A 16,053-nucleotide genomic window follows, 5' to 3' on the forward strand; every position below is an offset into this window, starting at 1 on the left:
AGAAAGCATTCGGGATGCCAGTGAGAGGACTCTGAGCCCGAAACCCAGCTCTGCCTGGAAGCTTCACTGTGTGACTTCAAGAGAGTCACTTGGTGTCTCTGATCTCAGCTTCCTGATTGGTCAAATGGAGATTATAGCACCTCCCTCTCAGGACAGAGGTGACAACGAAATGAGATAAACCACCTAAAGCACCCAGACGTTGTCCAGCACCGAGCAAGAGTCCAGCCATTGTGAAGTCCCTCTTACTGCCCTTCTCAGTCAGCACCTGGGGTGCCTGCTGCCCTTGCATGGTAGTGACAGGTTAGAAGAAAATGCCATTTTTTCAAGAGACTCCAGCTTGTGTAGAACACGAGGCACCTCTACCAGCCTACAAACAATGACTTTATAAAATGTAAATTCCACGCAGGAAAAGCCTGTGTCTATCAGCTACTTGCCAAAACATAAAGTAGTGGATAGTGAGTTATGGTAATTAAACACTAGTTAATTCATTTACTGAAAATAAATATTGCTACTTTGAAGCATCAGGTTTACCTGTAGCACAATTTAATGAATGGAGTTTTTATGTGGTGGAAATCGCTAGGTAATTGCCGGCTGATCATAATTACAAGACTGTTAGGTACGCAAAGCCTGAAACAACGATTCCTAATTTCTTCAGGATCAACAAAATAAGCATCCGTCCATCCGTCCATCCATCCATTCATATACCCATCGTTCCATCTAACCATCCATTACAAAGATACTTACTGAGCACCTGCTATACCCTCCCCTGTGCTATGAAGAGTCAGAAGTACAGACAAGACTAAGCGATGGTCTCTGCCCTCCACAAAGCCAGCAGTATTGAAGAACAGAGAAGACACAGCAGAAAGGTCCATGGGAAGTCAGAAGGGGAGGAGAGTACTTCCAGTTTGGGATGAGGGGAGTGGGTGGTAGTTGGGTGTGTGGATCAAGAAAGACTTCTACTTTCTTGTATCTTTGGAATTTTGAACTGTGTGCATGTATACGCTTATTCAAAAATAAGGAGATATTTTATTTTAAAAAATAAGTGAGAACTGGAGAAAGAGGAAGAGGAGGAAAGAAGAGGAGGAAGAGGAAGAGAAATATTATGGACTGAAAATAGGTCATTAGAGTTGAGCTTTTGCCCCATGGGTGGTAACGCAAGAGGCATTGACAAGAATGTAGCAGTTCTCACCAATCAAGTTGGCAAATATTTTTGTCCAATGATGATTCTCAGTGCTGACGAGGGTAGAGTGAAATGATATTCTTCCTATTCTACTTGTGCTGGTATAAATCGCCAACATTTATGGAAAGCGATTTGGCAACATCTACCAAACTTCTGAAGTGTTCATACAGTTTGGCCTAGTGATTATAGTAGTGCATTGTAAAGGAAAAAAGAGCAACCAGATAAAGAGATATGTTCAAAGATGTTCATCGTGGTATCACTCATAATGGGGTTAAAAGTGGGGATGATCTAAATATCTAACAGTGACAATACGATCCATTCATAGAATAAGTTATGTGAAAATTTAAAATTATGCTTTCCAGGTATAGCTAATGATATGGAAAAACTTTAAAAAAAAAAAACAAACTTTTTTTCCCCCCAAATCAAGAAAACATTACATATACACAAATGCACATGCATACATAATTAACAAAAAGAGACACTTCACGGCGGCTGTGGTATTTCACTGGGTTGGATGTGTGATAATAGGGGTGAAACTATGCAGTAGACAGCCCTTAGATTTGTTCATACAATATCTATGCCCCCTTCTGGTATAAGCACCCCCTTAGCGTTGTAGAAATGTACATCATTCCCCCATACACACATGCACCATGGGTAGAGCCTTGTGGATTCATCAGTCAAGGTGCTTGCATTCTTCTAGCCTACAGGTGAGTGAGGGAATTGATAACTAGGCCAAGCAGAGGCTCACTCTTGGGAATCTGAATCTTAAGCAGAATGTCATGAAGGCTGAGGATGTGGAAATCAATTGCTTGTAAACTACCCATGATCACGCACCTTTGGAAGTTCTTCAAGGTGCCCCTCTGTGGCAGGTCTACTTGGGTTTGCTGACTGTTGTCACAAGCAATGGTCGGCCATTCTAAGTTTCTGAACAGGGGAATGACATAAATAGAGATGTGTCTACAAATAATTAAGGAACACTTCAGTTCAGAGCTTCTAAGTGTGTTCAGTGTGTCTTGAGTTTTGGCAACAGAAGATCCAGACGAAGATTCAGGGCTTTTGGAGAAGGGCATTGAGAGAGGACAACTGAGCTTCAGGCAGTCGCGACCAGGAGGGATGTCTAAGACAGACAGAGACCAGCAGAGGGCAGAAGACAGGGGAAGGGAGGCCTCAATCACAGCCCTGCCGCCATCTGGAAGAGCGCGGAGGAGGAGGGAAGGAGGAAAATCAGAGAAGGCACCTGGAGACCAATGGTAATAGAGTTGCTTCTAAATTCAGTCTCACACCCAGTCAGGCAGGCTTTATCTAGAGGCCCTGTTTCTTATGAATCCGGGGCCTGAGCCTGGGGACCTAGGAGGCCATGAAGCACAGAGGAAGCCACTGAGCCTGGAACCCAGGAGAGTAGTTTCAAGTCCTCTGCTCTGCCGCTCAGGTGAAAGATCCTGGCCAGGCACTTTCCTTTTCCCGAGCCTCAGGATAATGTGCTCATTCACTTGGCAGCATGCTCATTCATTCATTCATTCATTCAGCAAATATCTATTGAATGTCTACTAACTAGCATGTACTACCAATTCATTCATTCATTCAGCAAATATCTATTGAATGTCTACTAACTAGCATGTACTACCAATTTAGATATATGCAGGAAAATTGGTTCTTTATGTCAAAAGGATGGGGAGGCTCTTGGTGGTACTGCTCAGGGAGTGTGGGGGAGCCGTGGGCTGCTCCCTTCTGGATTTATCCCCTTGTCTCTACTTCTTAAGGATCTGGGTGGACGTACATCAGGCAGCAAAGAGCCACAGACTCGCTGACAGAGAGACGTACAGCACAGGGGAAGATGCAATTACCGCCCACAGGCCCGCGTTGCCTGTCTTGTTCTAGACAAGGCCACTATTTGGCCTGCTGGGCTGGGTGGATAGGAAAGACAGAGTGCGGGGGAGGAAGGAGGTGGAGACCGTGCTTACGGGCGAGTCCCAGGGTCCGCAAAGCACTCAAGTGCAGACGGTGTACAAGCATGTGAAGGAACTGGCTTCTGCAAATCGTGTTTTCTTTTTTGGTGGAGGAAAGACTTTGCTCTTTTAGAAATATCAAATGTTGGGCATCATTCTACATATAGTAAAGACTGTGGTGTATAAAAAAAGAGACCCTTCCCTCATGGTATTTATATTCTACTAGGAAGAGAACCTTCAAACAAATTAAAAAGGATTAAAGAGGTAAATGGCTGAAGTGTTGGACAGTGACTGACAGAACGAGGCTAGGGAGTGTTGGCGGTGGGCTGAGGGGTGGTGTGTTGGTTTACTAAGATGCCAGGGAAGTCTTGTGGGGTCATGGAGATAATCTGTGGGGTAATGAATGCAGAGTGACTAGCACGGCATCTGGTACAGAGCAAGTGCTCAAGGAATTACTGCTGTTAGTGTTATTGTTAATTACGTTCTAAATTCCTTCTCTGAACGTGGGGACAGCAATGCCTATTTCATAGGGTTGCTGAGTAGATTAAATTCGGAAATATGTAAAAAGAAATTTATATGACACATTCCATAAGGGATTATTGAGAGCCAGCCATGTTTCAGGGGAGACTGGCATAAACAAACACATAAATGCATAGTATAAAGTCAGAGTGGTGAGTGAAGGTCGGAAAAGAAGGCAAAGGCCGAGATCAAGATTCCTGGTGTGGGGAGACCAAGGACCTCCAAGGCTCGAGGAGATGACCTTTGAACAGAAGCAGGGAGGAAGTGCTGGAGAGAACAGGGCTGGGGAAAGCATGTCCCAACGGGAGGAAACAGCAGGTGCAAAGGCCCAGAGGCAGGGGTGGGGTTGGCCCTGAAAGGAGCAGCAGGGGCCAGTGGATCTTGGAGGTGACAGCAGGGGCTTTGGGTTGAACTCTGGGTACGAAGCAAAGGTGCTGGAGGATTTTGTACAAGGAGTATGATGATCTGATTTACAGTTTAAAAGCATAACTCTGACTTCTCCGTGTGTAGTGTACATTATTCATCTTATTCATCTTGGTGTATCATGAGATCAGAGGTAGCACAGGCAAATGATGTGACACTCATTCTAAAAGTAACATATTCATTGCATGCCTATTATGTGTAGGCTGCTAGATACAGCAGTGTAGATGGAGACAGCCACTACTTCTTGCCCTTGGGGACCTTCTGATGGTTCTATTGGCACAGTGTAAATACTTCATAAATTATCATCACTTGATATGAACTAATATATATTACATTGCATTACATTGCATTATATTATACTATATGAATAGCACAGCGTTCGTATTTTTATGTCTCTTGCCCCCAAAGTGACAGTGTTACAATTCACCAGAGGCTCATCCTTGAGGAGAAGGGAGCAGCAAAAGAAAAAAAAAAAAAAGAAGAAAGAGGAGGCAGAAATAAGCACGAGGGAGCAGCGGCGTGCCATTTCTCACCACTGTATCTCTGAATATGCGGATATAACCGTCCTCTCATTTGCTGTCTGGTGGACTCCTATTCACATTCCGGAGCCCAGCTCACTCTTCGCCTCCTGGAATCCAAGAGCCCTCCCTCCACCGTGCCACTTGGGCTGAACTGCTGTCCCCTGCCTGTCTACCCTCCTGGATCCCGGATGCATCCCTCCTGAGGCACCTTGAGGGGCACATGAGTATGATGTTTACTCACAGTGTTCATTATTCTCATTTATTGGGTTGGCCAAAAAGTCCATTTGGGTTTTTCCATAACTTCTTACAGAAAAACCCAAGCGAACATTTCGGCCCACCCAATACTTGTATAACCTCAGAGATTAACACAGGCTCTGATGCGGTTGGTGTAAAAAACATCTACAGAAGAGAGAAAGGGAGAGAGGGAGAGAGGGAGGAAGAGAGAGAGGAAGGGAGGGAGGGAGGAAGAAGGGAGGGAGGGAGGGAGGAGGGAGGGAGGGAGGGAGGAGGGAGAGAAAGGAATACAATTCTTTCTTTCTTTTCCAGGCAATGCTGAAGCTCATTTCAAACAGCAAATGCTAAGCTTATTGATCAACATTTCTGAGTTTCTATTGACAGAAATAACTAGCAACTAGGCTGGGGGAGAGAGAAATGTGCTGACAGCCAGCAAATCATAGCCCTGATAGCAGAGTGCCTGTCTATGCCAAGGGGGGCAATCATTAATTTCCTGTTCCTTCACAGTTACATTTCTTGGGCTGACTGACAAGTTCATTTTAGGGATTCATCAGGCCCTTTATAAATAAACTCCCTTCTTATGCCATGTTTCTAACTGCACCTGCCACCCAGATGATTGGCTGCCTGGGACGCACATAAACATTTCAAATTGCTAGCAATAGCTCAACATGGTAATTAAAGGAAATCTTCCCATTTCTGTATTATATAATCAAGGGGGCCCAATTCCCCGGGCTCAGTGCACAGAACTGAAGATTTCATTTATTGCTTCCCCTCCCACCCCCCCACCTTTAAATAAATGATACCCAAGCATTTAGTTACAAAATCATTCGTTGGCATGCAGACCTTGAAATTAAATCCCCTGTAAAAGCTGTGTGACTCTGAGTAGGGTACTTAACCTCTCTGAGCTTCAGTTTTCTTGCGTGAAAAATGTGGATACACTGTGAATGGCGCTGTTGCTAAAGAAGACAAGAGCATGTTTAAAGAGGGGAGACACACTTGTAATATTATCTCATTAAGTCTCATAATGAGTCAGCCCCATGATTGCTATCTCCATTTTACAGGCAAGCAAATCATGTCTCCAAGAAGGGAAGTGACCTTTTCCCAGCTGGTAGTGGCAGAGGTATGAGACCAACCTAGTTCTGCCTGACGCAGCTGCTCAAAGAAAGACTATTTCTCATTAATCTTATTAGTGATTTTACCTCTCTGCCTGGCCTAAAATTCCATTTGGTGCCAGTGGCCTTGAGGTTAGCCTAGGAAGAACTCAGCTCTCTGCTAGCCTTCACATACACAAAGCAATTCCACTCTCTCTAGAAACAATTCTGTAGGCTCCAGTCATCAGAGCAAAGTTCCTAGAATCCACACGACTGGCATTGCTGCATCTAATGTATTTGTATTCACTGTTCAGTTTATTTTGCTAACAGTAGCCAGAGGTACCTTGATATTTGCATTAGTATACAATTTCTCTTAAAGACTGTTTATTTTTGAAAAGGTTCTGAGCAGTTCTAACTATTAACTTGGGAAGGAAAATTTCTCTGCTTAAAGACAAGGAGCCATATGCGGTGGAGCTTTGGGGCTGAGACAAGACATTTCACTTTCCCTGACAGACATTTACTGAGTACCTACTGTTCAGCAGTCAGCGGTCTTCAGTCAGCCTGGTCCTCTGGCAGCTTCTGTTACAGTCGGGAAATGAACGTTAACCCCATAATGCTATGTCTCCTATGTGTCCAAAAGGGAGCGGGGCAAAATGTGCTATCTTACCCCAAACCCATGAAACAGCACCTGTGCTCCTTTCCCTCCCTTTTACAGAAGAGGAAACTGAGGCATAGCGAGGCCTGGGGACAGGCACAGTGCTCCACAGCAAGAAAGTGGAGGATCTAGAATCTGAATGCAGGCTGGGATGAACAATATGGTACCACTTGATTGACAGCTGGGCTCTGAGCTATGAGGTGAGGTTACTCCAGCTACTTTTGTATATGTTTGATATATTCCATATATATATATATATATATATATATATTTTAAGTGCAGGCTCTGGAACCAGACTGCCTAAGATCTTAACTGTGAAACAGAAGTAACAATATCACCCTGGACATGGGGTTGCTCTAAGCATAAAATGCATTAACACAGACAAAGCATTTAGAACTGGTTACAACGTAAGTATTCAAGACATGTTAGCTGTTATTTTTTTTTTTTTGCACCATGTGGCAAAAAATTAGGATCTTAGTTCCCAGACCAGTGATCAAAGCCGTGCCTCCCGTAGTGGAAGCGCCTAGTCTTAACCACTAGAAGTCCCTTAGCTGTTATTTACTGTAACAGCTAAGATGGAAAAGTCTGCAGTATTCAGTGTCTAGCAAGCCCTTCCCCACGTATTACTGAATATAAGGAAATTCACCACCACCTTCCTGAGAAGAGTTATTTGATTTGCCTGAAAATATAAACTTGACTTAGAACTGTAAATGAACCAGTCACATATCTAGAGTATTTCATGTATTACTTTAGTAATACCCCTACCTGTTTAAAATCTCCTATTGCACATAATAATACATTTAGAATTACTGCTCTTGCCTACTCTTTTTGAACAAAACTACTTTATTCCAACTCTTCACCTATAATTCCTGATCTAGTCTAATGTATCTTCCCCTAAGCAGTTGTTGTTTAAAAGAAATTAGTTGCAAAAATACCCTTTATGTGTGAGAAAGCCATACTCAAGGTGACAGCCTCCTTTGTCGGGTGAATTTGTGGAGTAGGTGCTGCCCTCATATACAGGCAGTTACGGTCGGTTACGTGGTCTGAGGGTAGACGGTTTGTTAAAGAGGCAAAGGGTAGGGGGCTGGTTAAACTGGGTGGGGTGACTGAGGGCCTGGTCTGCAGGAAGCAAAGGAGAGAAGATGGATAAAGCTGTATGTCAATCCTGGTCGGGCCAGGCTATACCCTATCCAGCTCACTGACTTTCAACCAATTATTTTTTTTTCTTTTTTTTTTTTTTTGCGGTACGCGGGCCTCTCACTGTTGTGGCCTCTCCCGTTGCGGAGCACAGGCTCCGGACGCGCAGGCTCAGCGGCCATGGCTCACGGGCCCAGCCGCTCCGCGGCATGTGGGACCCTCCCGGACCGGGGCACGAACCCGCGTCCCCTGCATCGGCAGGCGGACTCTCAACCACTGCGCCACCAGGGAAGCCCTCAATTTTTTTTTTTTTATTAGAAAAGTCATACATTGCTGTTTTAAGATGTTTAGAAAACACTGAAAAGTAAAAAGAAAAACAAATCCGTTAATCCCGCTGCCTCGAGAGCTACAATTGTTATCGTGCTATCTTTGATCCAAGCACAAATGCTCTTTCCCCAGACAGCCTCTTGGCTCAAATGTCACCAGCTCAATGTCATTGGATGACCACCTCCTATTAGGGGTGCCAGATTTAGCAAATAAAAATTCAGGACATCAGGTAAATTTGAATTTCAAATAAACAGCCTTGTTTTTTTTAAAGTATAATGTGTCCCAAATATTGCAATTGTTCATTGTTTTCCAGAAATTCATATTTTTCACTCCAGGGCAGCAACAACCAGCCATCCCTACTTCCTTACTTCAGTCAGATACTGACCAAAAGCCTCTTCCATGCAGGCTCTGCTCAGACACAGGCTAAAGCGGGATCCCAATGCCAAGACAGACATTTACCTGCCAGTTTCTAGAAAGAAAACACGTGGGCCCCCTTTCTGCCCAGGAATTGGGGATAAATTGGGCTTTACTCTTGATTTTCAAAAGAAAATGGTAAGTAGGAACATGTGTTGAATGATCACTGATATTTGAAGGTGACCAAAACAAATATAAGTTCTTTTTAAAAATACAATGACTCGGGCTTCCCTGGTGGCGCAGTGGTTGAGAGTCCGCCTGCCGATGCAGGGGACGCGGGTTCGTGCCCCGGTCCGGGAAGATCCCACATACCGCAGAGCAGCTGGGCCCGTGAGCCATGGCCGCTGAGCCTGCGCGTCCGGAGCCTGTGCTCCGCAACGGGAGAGGCCACGGCAGTGAGAGGCCCGCGTACCGCAAAAAAAAAACAAAAACAAAAACAAAAAAAAAACCAGTAGGAGCCCAGTGCCCTGATGTGAGTGTCAGGGGTATTTTCTGTTATTCTGACAACAATATCCTCGATGCCTCCTTTTACAGGTGAGCGAACAGAAGTTCAGAGGGGTAAGGTAATTCGCCCGAAGTCTCAGTTTATCAGGGAGGAGCTGGGGTTAGGATTCGAGGTCTGTTTGAAAGGAAAACTCCTGCAGCAGTTTTGGACCTGAGGCTCCCCAGCAGTTGTTAGAATGTGAAAGCAACCAGCTTTTCAGAAGTGTTCTTGGTCACGTTATTTATTTATGGCAAAGGCATTTTGCCTCCCTGTGCATTTATGAAAGCGGCCCCGCAAGAAGGGAGTCTTTGGGCAGAGATCTCGGAGACCCAGCCCGTTCTGAAAGCAAACTTTACATCCATTTGTACTTACTAAGCATGCAAATCTGGTCTTGACTGTCTCTGTTTTTAAAGGGGTGGGAGTGGAAACAGGGAGGGGGTAGGAGAGGAGGTCAGTTAAGGCTGGACCCTGGAAGGCTCTCTGGAGTAGATGGTACCCTATCGAGGTTCTAGTAGTTTGGGCACAGTTTCCACAGAATCCAATTCTCCCGAATTAAACAGGACGGCAAATGAAGACTACATTGATTTTCTGCTCAGGTCAATAAATAAGATACATTGACCAGAAGAGCTAAACACTGATCAGGGTGAACTGAACATCAACATTTTCTAAGAACAGAGGAAGGAGAAACATATATATCAGAAAAATGGAGATGGCGATAGCGCGTCGGGGAAACTGCTTGGTATCCAGTGAAGGTCCGAGTTTAAGGATTAATATTTTAGTCAGGTCTTTACTATTAAAAAAAAAAAGCAGTGGAATTAACTTATTACAATAAAACTTCATTTAGTCAGACTGATTGCTGGGAAGACTGGTTGCTTTTTTTTTTAAAGAATGTCATTGAATTAAAATGCACAGATATGCACAGCACAAAGAGCACTGCACTGAGAGTCAGAAGACCTGGGTCACTGGCTTGTGACTCGTTAAGAGCAGCGAATCATATATTATTCATTTCTTGTATCCTCTTCTGCCTGGCACAGACCCTGGCATACAGATGCAGTCTTTGAGTTCCGTGAAGAGCAGACCTTGAGACAAGGATTTGGGTGCAGGTAGTTGATTTGGGAGGTGATCCCAGGAAGCAGGTGAGGGGCTGGGAAGTGAGAGAGACAAGGGAGGGAGGAAAGCTAACAAGGGTGTGTTAATAAGTGGGTCACCATATGGGAAATGGTTGCAGTCTTGCTGGAGTCTGTCAGAGGCTGGGTAGGAGGCACCTAGAATCTTTCCACCAAGGGGCAAGGAACCTGGGGTATTTTTCCGCCAGCTTCCTGTCTGTCATTTGTTGAGGGTTGCACAATTTTTTGAGGGTATTACTCCTACCACTGCCCCCTCCCAAGTTTCTTCTAAAGCCCGAAGGCAGAGTCAGGTGTAGCGCATACCTGAAGACGTAGGTGACCGCTGCTGAGAGCCAAGAGGAGATGGGAAGGACACAGGTAAGCAGTAAAGCTCGCTGAGCGCATGCAAGGAGGAGCTCTGGGTACTGCGACCACGGTCAAGTCCCTTCGTCTCTCTGGGCATCAGAACCTAACTTTCAAAGGAGAAGTCTGAATCTTTACATTCCCTCCAAGACTGTCAGTAACTCTGTAAACCAGATGGTCAACCCAGATCCCAGGATCAGAGGCCCTTCAGGAAACTGCTTCTCACACAGATAAAAATGATCTAGAACGAGCATTCCACCTGTTAGCTTTTAAGTGTGAGCTTTTCAAGGGTGCAAACATAACACACATAGATATATGTGTACGAGGTGATCACCGAGGTGCTGTTTGTAACAGCAAAGCATTGGAAACAACCTAAATAACCTTCAGCCAGGGCACTGTGGAATAAAAATGGTATAGTCATGTGCTGGAATGTTCTCCTGCAGTTAAAAGGAATGGACTGACTCTATATGTGTCAACATGGGTAGAGCTCAAAAAATATTTCTGAGGGAAAAAGCAAGATGCAGAATGTTATATATAGTATGACACCATTTAAGAGAACATGCACACATTAGAGCTTTCCTTTGGGTAGGTGACATATATGGAAAAGTATTTTTAAAGGACTGAAAAGCGACAACAAACTCATTTAAAGTTATGTTGGAAAGATTAAAACCGCATTTACACGAGTGGCTAATTTTGAGGAGAGAAACTCAGAAATAAAGAAAGGATGGGACTAGCAATGGTGAATGTGGGTGGGACAGTCAGGGTGGTTTTAGCTTTAGTGATATTGCTCTAATTGACAAAAGCAGAATCGAATCATGCATTTTACAGTCAACTCTAAAAATGAGAAATGTCTAGTACACAGTCTGGTTATCACAGAAGACAACGTGATAATGTGGAAAGAGTTTGGAAAATGGAATCAGACCTAGTAATCCTAGCAGATAACCTCTCTGCTGAGAGTCTCTGACTCCCCAGTTGCAAAATGGACTTTGCAAAGCTGAGCGCCAAAAAGTAGTCAATAGTGTGTCCTGTCTGGGGCATAATTTACATTCACATATTATTTGTTCCGTGCGCCCTGGAAAACAGGACATGCATTTTCTTGCTGTTTCTTACACTTGAAAAAAAAATCACTCCTTTAATGAATTAAAAGGTGAAGTCCCTTCCTAGTCTCCATGGAGTCAGGAAATTGATTTAATGGATTCAGAATTAATGAGTTTTTTTAAAGTTTTTCTAATTGTCATAGTGTCAGTCAGGGTTTTAACTGAGCAAGGTTTCAGCTGAACTGGAACACGTCCTTTGCCTTGCTTTGTGGGTATCAATGAGTATTAAAGAGGGGCCACTTCACAAGGACAACACCAGCAGTGGGATCAAAGTCAAAGTGTCATTCAATGACCCTGAGTTAGAACTGCCGGGGTTAAGTCCACACAGGCGAAGCTGGCAGCGCAGGGGAGCATCTTCTGTAAGAGTGCCTTAAGCTTTCAGGACCTTGTGCTTCTACTAGGCTAGTCCTCCGCCTGGAATTCCATCTTTTCCCACAATGTTCACGTGCCTACATCCTATTTTCCTTGATGTCATTTTCTCCATGTAGTCTTCATGGATACCTCCTCCCTCCACAACAATGACCATGATGCTGATGACAGCTACCATTTACAGAGCAACATTAATTACCAGGGACCATGCTGGGTTTTCATCTAATCCTCATGGCAACCCTGAGAACTAAGCATCCGTATTCCCATTTTATGGATGAAGAAACCAAGGCTCAGTGAGTGTGGAAGAATGTTAACAGGGAGGGGTGGGGGTCACCATTTTCTAGGGGCTCTGCTTTTGGACACCTCTCTCCCTTATCATGTTCTTGGCTTCTGAGGGTCTACGTTTTCTTGTTACTGATTTATAGAGAGAGAACTCATTTTCAGAGATTTTCCTGGGCTGTATTCCTTGGGCTTAATCCTCAGAAACAGAAAGTTTAAACACAATCAGAGAAAAAAAAAAATAGAGCCCTGTGAAATGCTCCATTCTTTAAGGCAGGAGATTCACCATTCATACTAGCTAATCCTACAAGATGATTGAGGAAGAGGATGGAACATCTGGCCACCAGTGCAACCCCTCAAGGCTACACCCAGCTGGGGAGGGTAGGAGCCTCCAGCAGTTTCTAGAATAGTTTCCATCACAAAGTCCCAAGGGTGAGTCTCCAGTAGGAAAAGTCTCTCACCACCAGCCTCAGCGTTCCTTGCCTGCCCCCTCCTCCCTCTACCCCGTCTCTCCTTCCTCTTCTCCCCTCCACCCACACCTCCTTTAGGTTCTGAGGCTCCAGAGGAAGCAAGTGGGAGGGGACAGTACATTTACGACACACTGTGAGGGAACCGGCAGTCCGGTTCTATTCTTTAGGGTTTCTTTGCCTTAGGCTGGCCAGGCGGTAAAACCATTTACTACATCAAATGAAGATTTTTCTTGTGGATTTCTTGAAAACCATGATAGAAGTGTGAAAAAATGTGTCCAAGGTCAAACGTAGTGGCTATAATTTGCAAGTTCTGAATCCCAAACCCTCTTCTGGTTACTGATATTGTGTGTGTGTGTGTGTGTGTGTGTGTGTGTGCGTGTGTGTGTGTGCATGCTTAAAGCTGCATTATTCCTATAGCAATTCTTACTTTAGCTCCCCTTACATGACTGCTACTGATGTACCTGAATCACCTTGAGAGCAAGACCCAGCTTGGATTCATCTCTGCATCTTCCAACAGCTCAGCATCATAGAATAAGTGCCCATAAATGATTGTAGGAACAAATGGGAGAGTCAGGGACAACCTCGGGGTGCTGACTCTTAAGCGTTCCTGCACAGGACATCTCAGAGCAGACAGCGATGTGGATGGGGCAGCACTGTCCCAGCAAAGGGCAGCCTCTGCAGGACCTCAAAGGTGAGGAGACTGCAGGCAGGAGGCCAGAAAGGCCAGAGCAGCCTGGCAAACTGGTTTGGGACAGGCAGCTCCAAGTCACGCAGATAACTGAGACCTGGCTGCTTTGATGATCTCCTCCTTGGAGGAAGGTCACTGAAATAAGATCAGCTTTTTCCAAATTGTTCCGAGGAAGCATGCTAATGGAAAAACTTCCTGGAGTCAAATATATTTGAGAAATGACGTGCTGAACTAAGTTAAACAAGGTCTTTACTTCAGGACTTTTCAGAGGAAGTGCACGTTGTAAATATTCAGAAAGGGAAAAATATAAAGGCGGCCTTTTCCCCATTGATACACCACAGAAACCACAGTCCCAGAGCATTGTATAGGGCTACCATTCCCCAGGAAGTGGGTAGGACGCCGCACCCAACTGCTTAAAGTACAAGTTGTGGGGAACAAAAAAGAGTCCAATGAAATTATCTGAAAGAATAAGAATCGTTTCTCAAGAAAGGGGGCTCAGGGTGAGCCAAGACAAGAAGTCCACCTTCTTCCCTCTGCAAAGACTCGCCAATGTCACAGGACAGATAAGGGTGTGCTATGGAATCGTGCTTGACACCTACCTTTCTCTCTCTCTCTCTTTTTTTTTTTTTTGACGAACAAGAGCCCGGTTTTTGTATTTGATCATTTCTTGCACTGGAAGTGCCCCTCAGGGGCATCCCTGGCCTGAGCCTCTTTGCCATAGTCCTTAACCACCGCGCAACTGCAGCCAGCCGCTTGATGGGGTCTCCCCCTCTGTCACTTTTTTTTTTTTTTTGGCGGTACGCGGGCCTCTCACTGTCGTGGCCTCTCCCGCTGCAGAGCACAGGCTCCGGACGCGCAGGCTCAGCGGCCATGGCTCACGGGCCCAGCCGCTCCGCGGCATGTGGGATCTTCCCAGACCGGGGCACGAACCCGTGTCCCCTGCATCGGCAGGCGGACTCTCAACCACTGCGCCACCAGGGAAGCCCCCCCCACCCCCCCCCCGTCACTCTTACAGAGGCCTACCCATTCCCCTAGTTTCTTGCGGTCATCAATCTTAATTAGGTGGATTTGGTGCTCGGCACAAAGGGCCTCCACCAACTTGACACATATAGGCTCATCGCAGTTGGATGCAAGCACACAGAGATGCGCTTGGCGCTTGTCTAAGGCTCTGGCAGCTTCCCGAATTCCACGTGCTAGGCCATCGTGGATGACGGCGGTCTTCAGCACCTCTTGCAGCGCAGTATTAACGTCCACTACACCTCCGGCAGCAATGCCTTCCTCGGCCAGGGCGGTGGGTTACGGGTGGAGCTGAATCTTGAGTGCACCCAGCCTCCGCCTCCGCGCAACTCCGCGGCGGCAGGGGAAGATCTCTTTCTCTCTTTAAGGAGATATGAACTTCAAAATGCTTCCTGAATCTAAACCCGGCCCAGGCCACCATCACCTCTCACCTGGATTACTGCAGTAGTCTTCTACCTGTCCTCCTCACCTCCGACCTCCCTCCCCTACAGTCTGTTCTCAACAAAGCAGCCACAGTGTTCCCTTTGAAAATTTGGTTAGATCGTGTTTCTCTTTTTTTCAGGATCCTCCAATAGCTTTCCATTTCTTTCAGAGTAAAAGTTAAACTTCTTCTATGACCTGACCACCTACTGCTCCTTTCACATCCCCTCTTACAGCTCTTCTCACTTCCTACCGCAGGAACACTGATCTCACCATTCTTCAAATACCTCAGGCATTCTGTGCCTCGGGGCCTTTGCACTGGTAGTTCCTTCTTCCGGGAATGTTCTTTCCCCAGATATATACACACTCATTCTCTCTTCTCATTTCACTTTATTGTTCAAATGACATATTCTTGGGAAAACCTCTCTGATTATGTTATTTAAAATTGCTACTCTCTTACCATATGACCCAGCAATCCCACTACTCGGCGTATACCCAGAGAAAACTATAATTCAAAAAGACACATGCACCCCAGTGTTCACTGCAGCACTATTTACAATAGCCAGGTCATGGAAGCAACCTAAAGCCCATCGACAGATGAATGGATAAAGAACACATGGCACATATATACAATGGAATATTACTCAGCCATAAAAAGGAACGTAATTGGGTCACTTGTAGAGACGTGGATGGACCTAGAGACTGTTGTACAGAGTGAAGTAAGCCAGAAAGAGAATAACAAATATATTAACGCATATATGTGGAATCTAGAAAAATGCTACAGATGAACCAGTTTGCAAGGCAGAAATAGAGACAGAGATGTAGAGAACAAATGTATGGACACCAAGGGGGGTGGGGGGGTGATGGTGGTGGGGTGAATTGGGAGATTGGGATTGACATATATACACTAATATGTATAAAAGAGGTAACTAATAAGAATTTGCTATATAAAAAAAATTGCTACTCTCACCCCACACTCCAGACCCCCTTATCCTGCTCTTTTTTAAACAGCACTTATCACCTCTAACTTACTACATGCTTTATTTATTTGTCATGTTATTGTCTGTCTCCCCCCACCCCCTGACCCCTCTCTGCTTGAATATAAGGTCCGTGATGGCAGGGGTCTTTGTTTCCTTTTCTGGAGTATACTTAGCATCTAGAGCGGTGCCTAGTAAACAGTAAATGTTTGTGATAGATTGTATTTTCCAAAGATAGCCACAACACTATCTCCCATCCCACACGCACTTCTTCCAAGGTGACCTTGGCACTCTTTTCATTGAATGCTAGGCTCTCTGTCTCTTTTCCTTGAAACT

The 16,053-nt window shown here is 45.1% G+C and overlaps 1 protein-coding gene and 1 pseudogene across 6 annotated transcripts in view; both read right to left on the reverse strand.

The window, feature by feature from the left end:
• The window catches only part of ASTN2 (astrotactin 2), a 917,697-nt gene that overhangs the window by 371,415 nt on the left and 530,229 nt on the right, over positions 1-16,053 (reverse strand). The gene's annotated exons all lie outside the window — the stretch shown is intronic.
• LOC105747966 (40S ribosomal protein S12-like) lies at positions 13,904-14,596 on the reverse strand (annotated as a pseudogene).

This window comes from Orcinus orca, chromosome 6 (genome assembly GCF_937001465.1).
Source record: "Orcinus orca chromosome 6, mOrcOrc1.1, whole genome shotgun sequence".
NCBI classification, from domain to species: Eukaryota; Metazoa; Chordata; class Mammalia; order Artiodactyla; family Delphinidae; genus Orcinus; species Orcinus orca.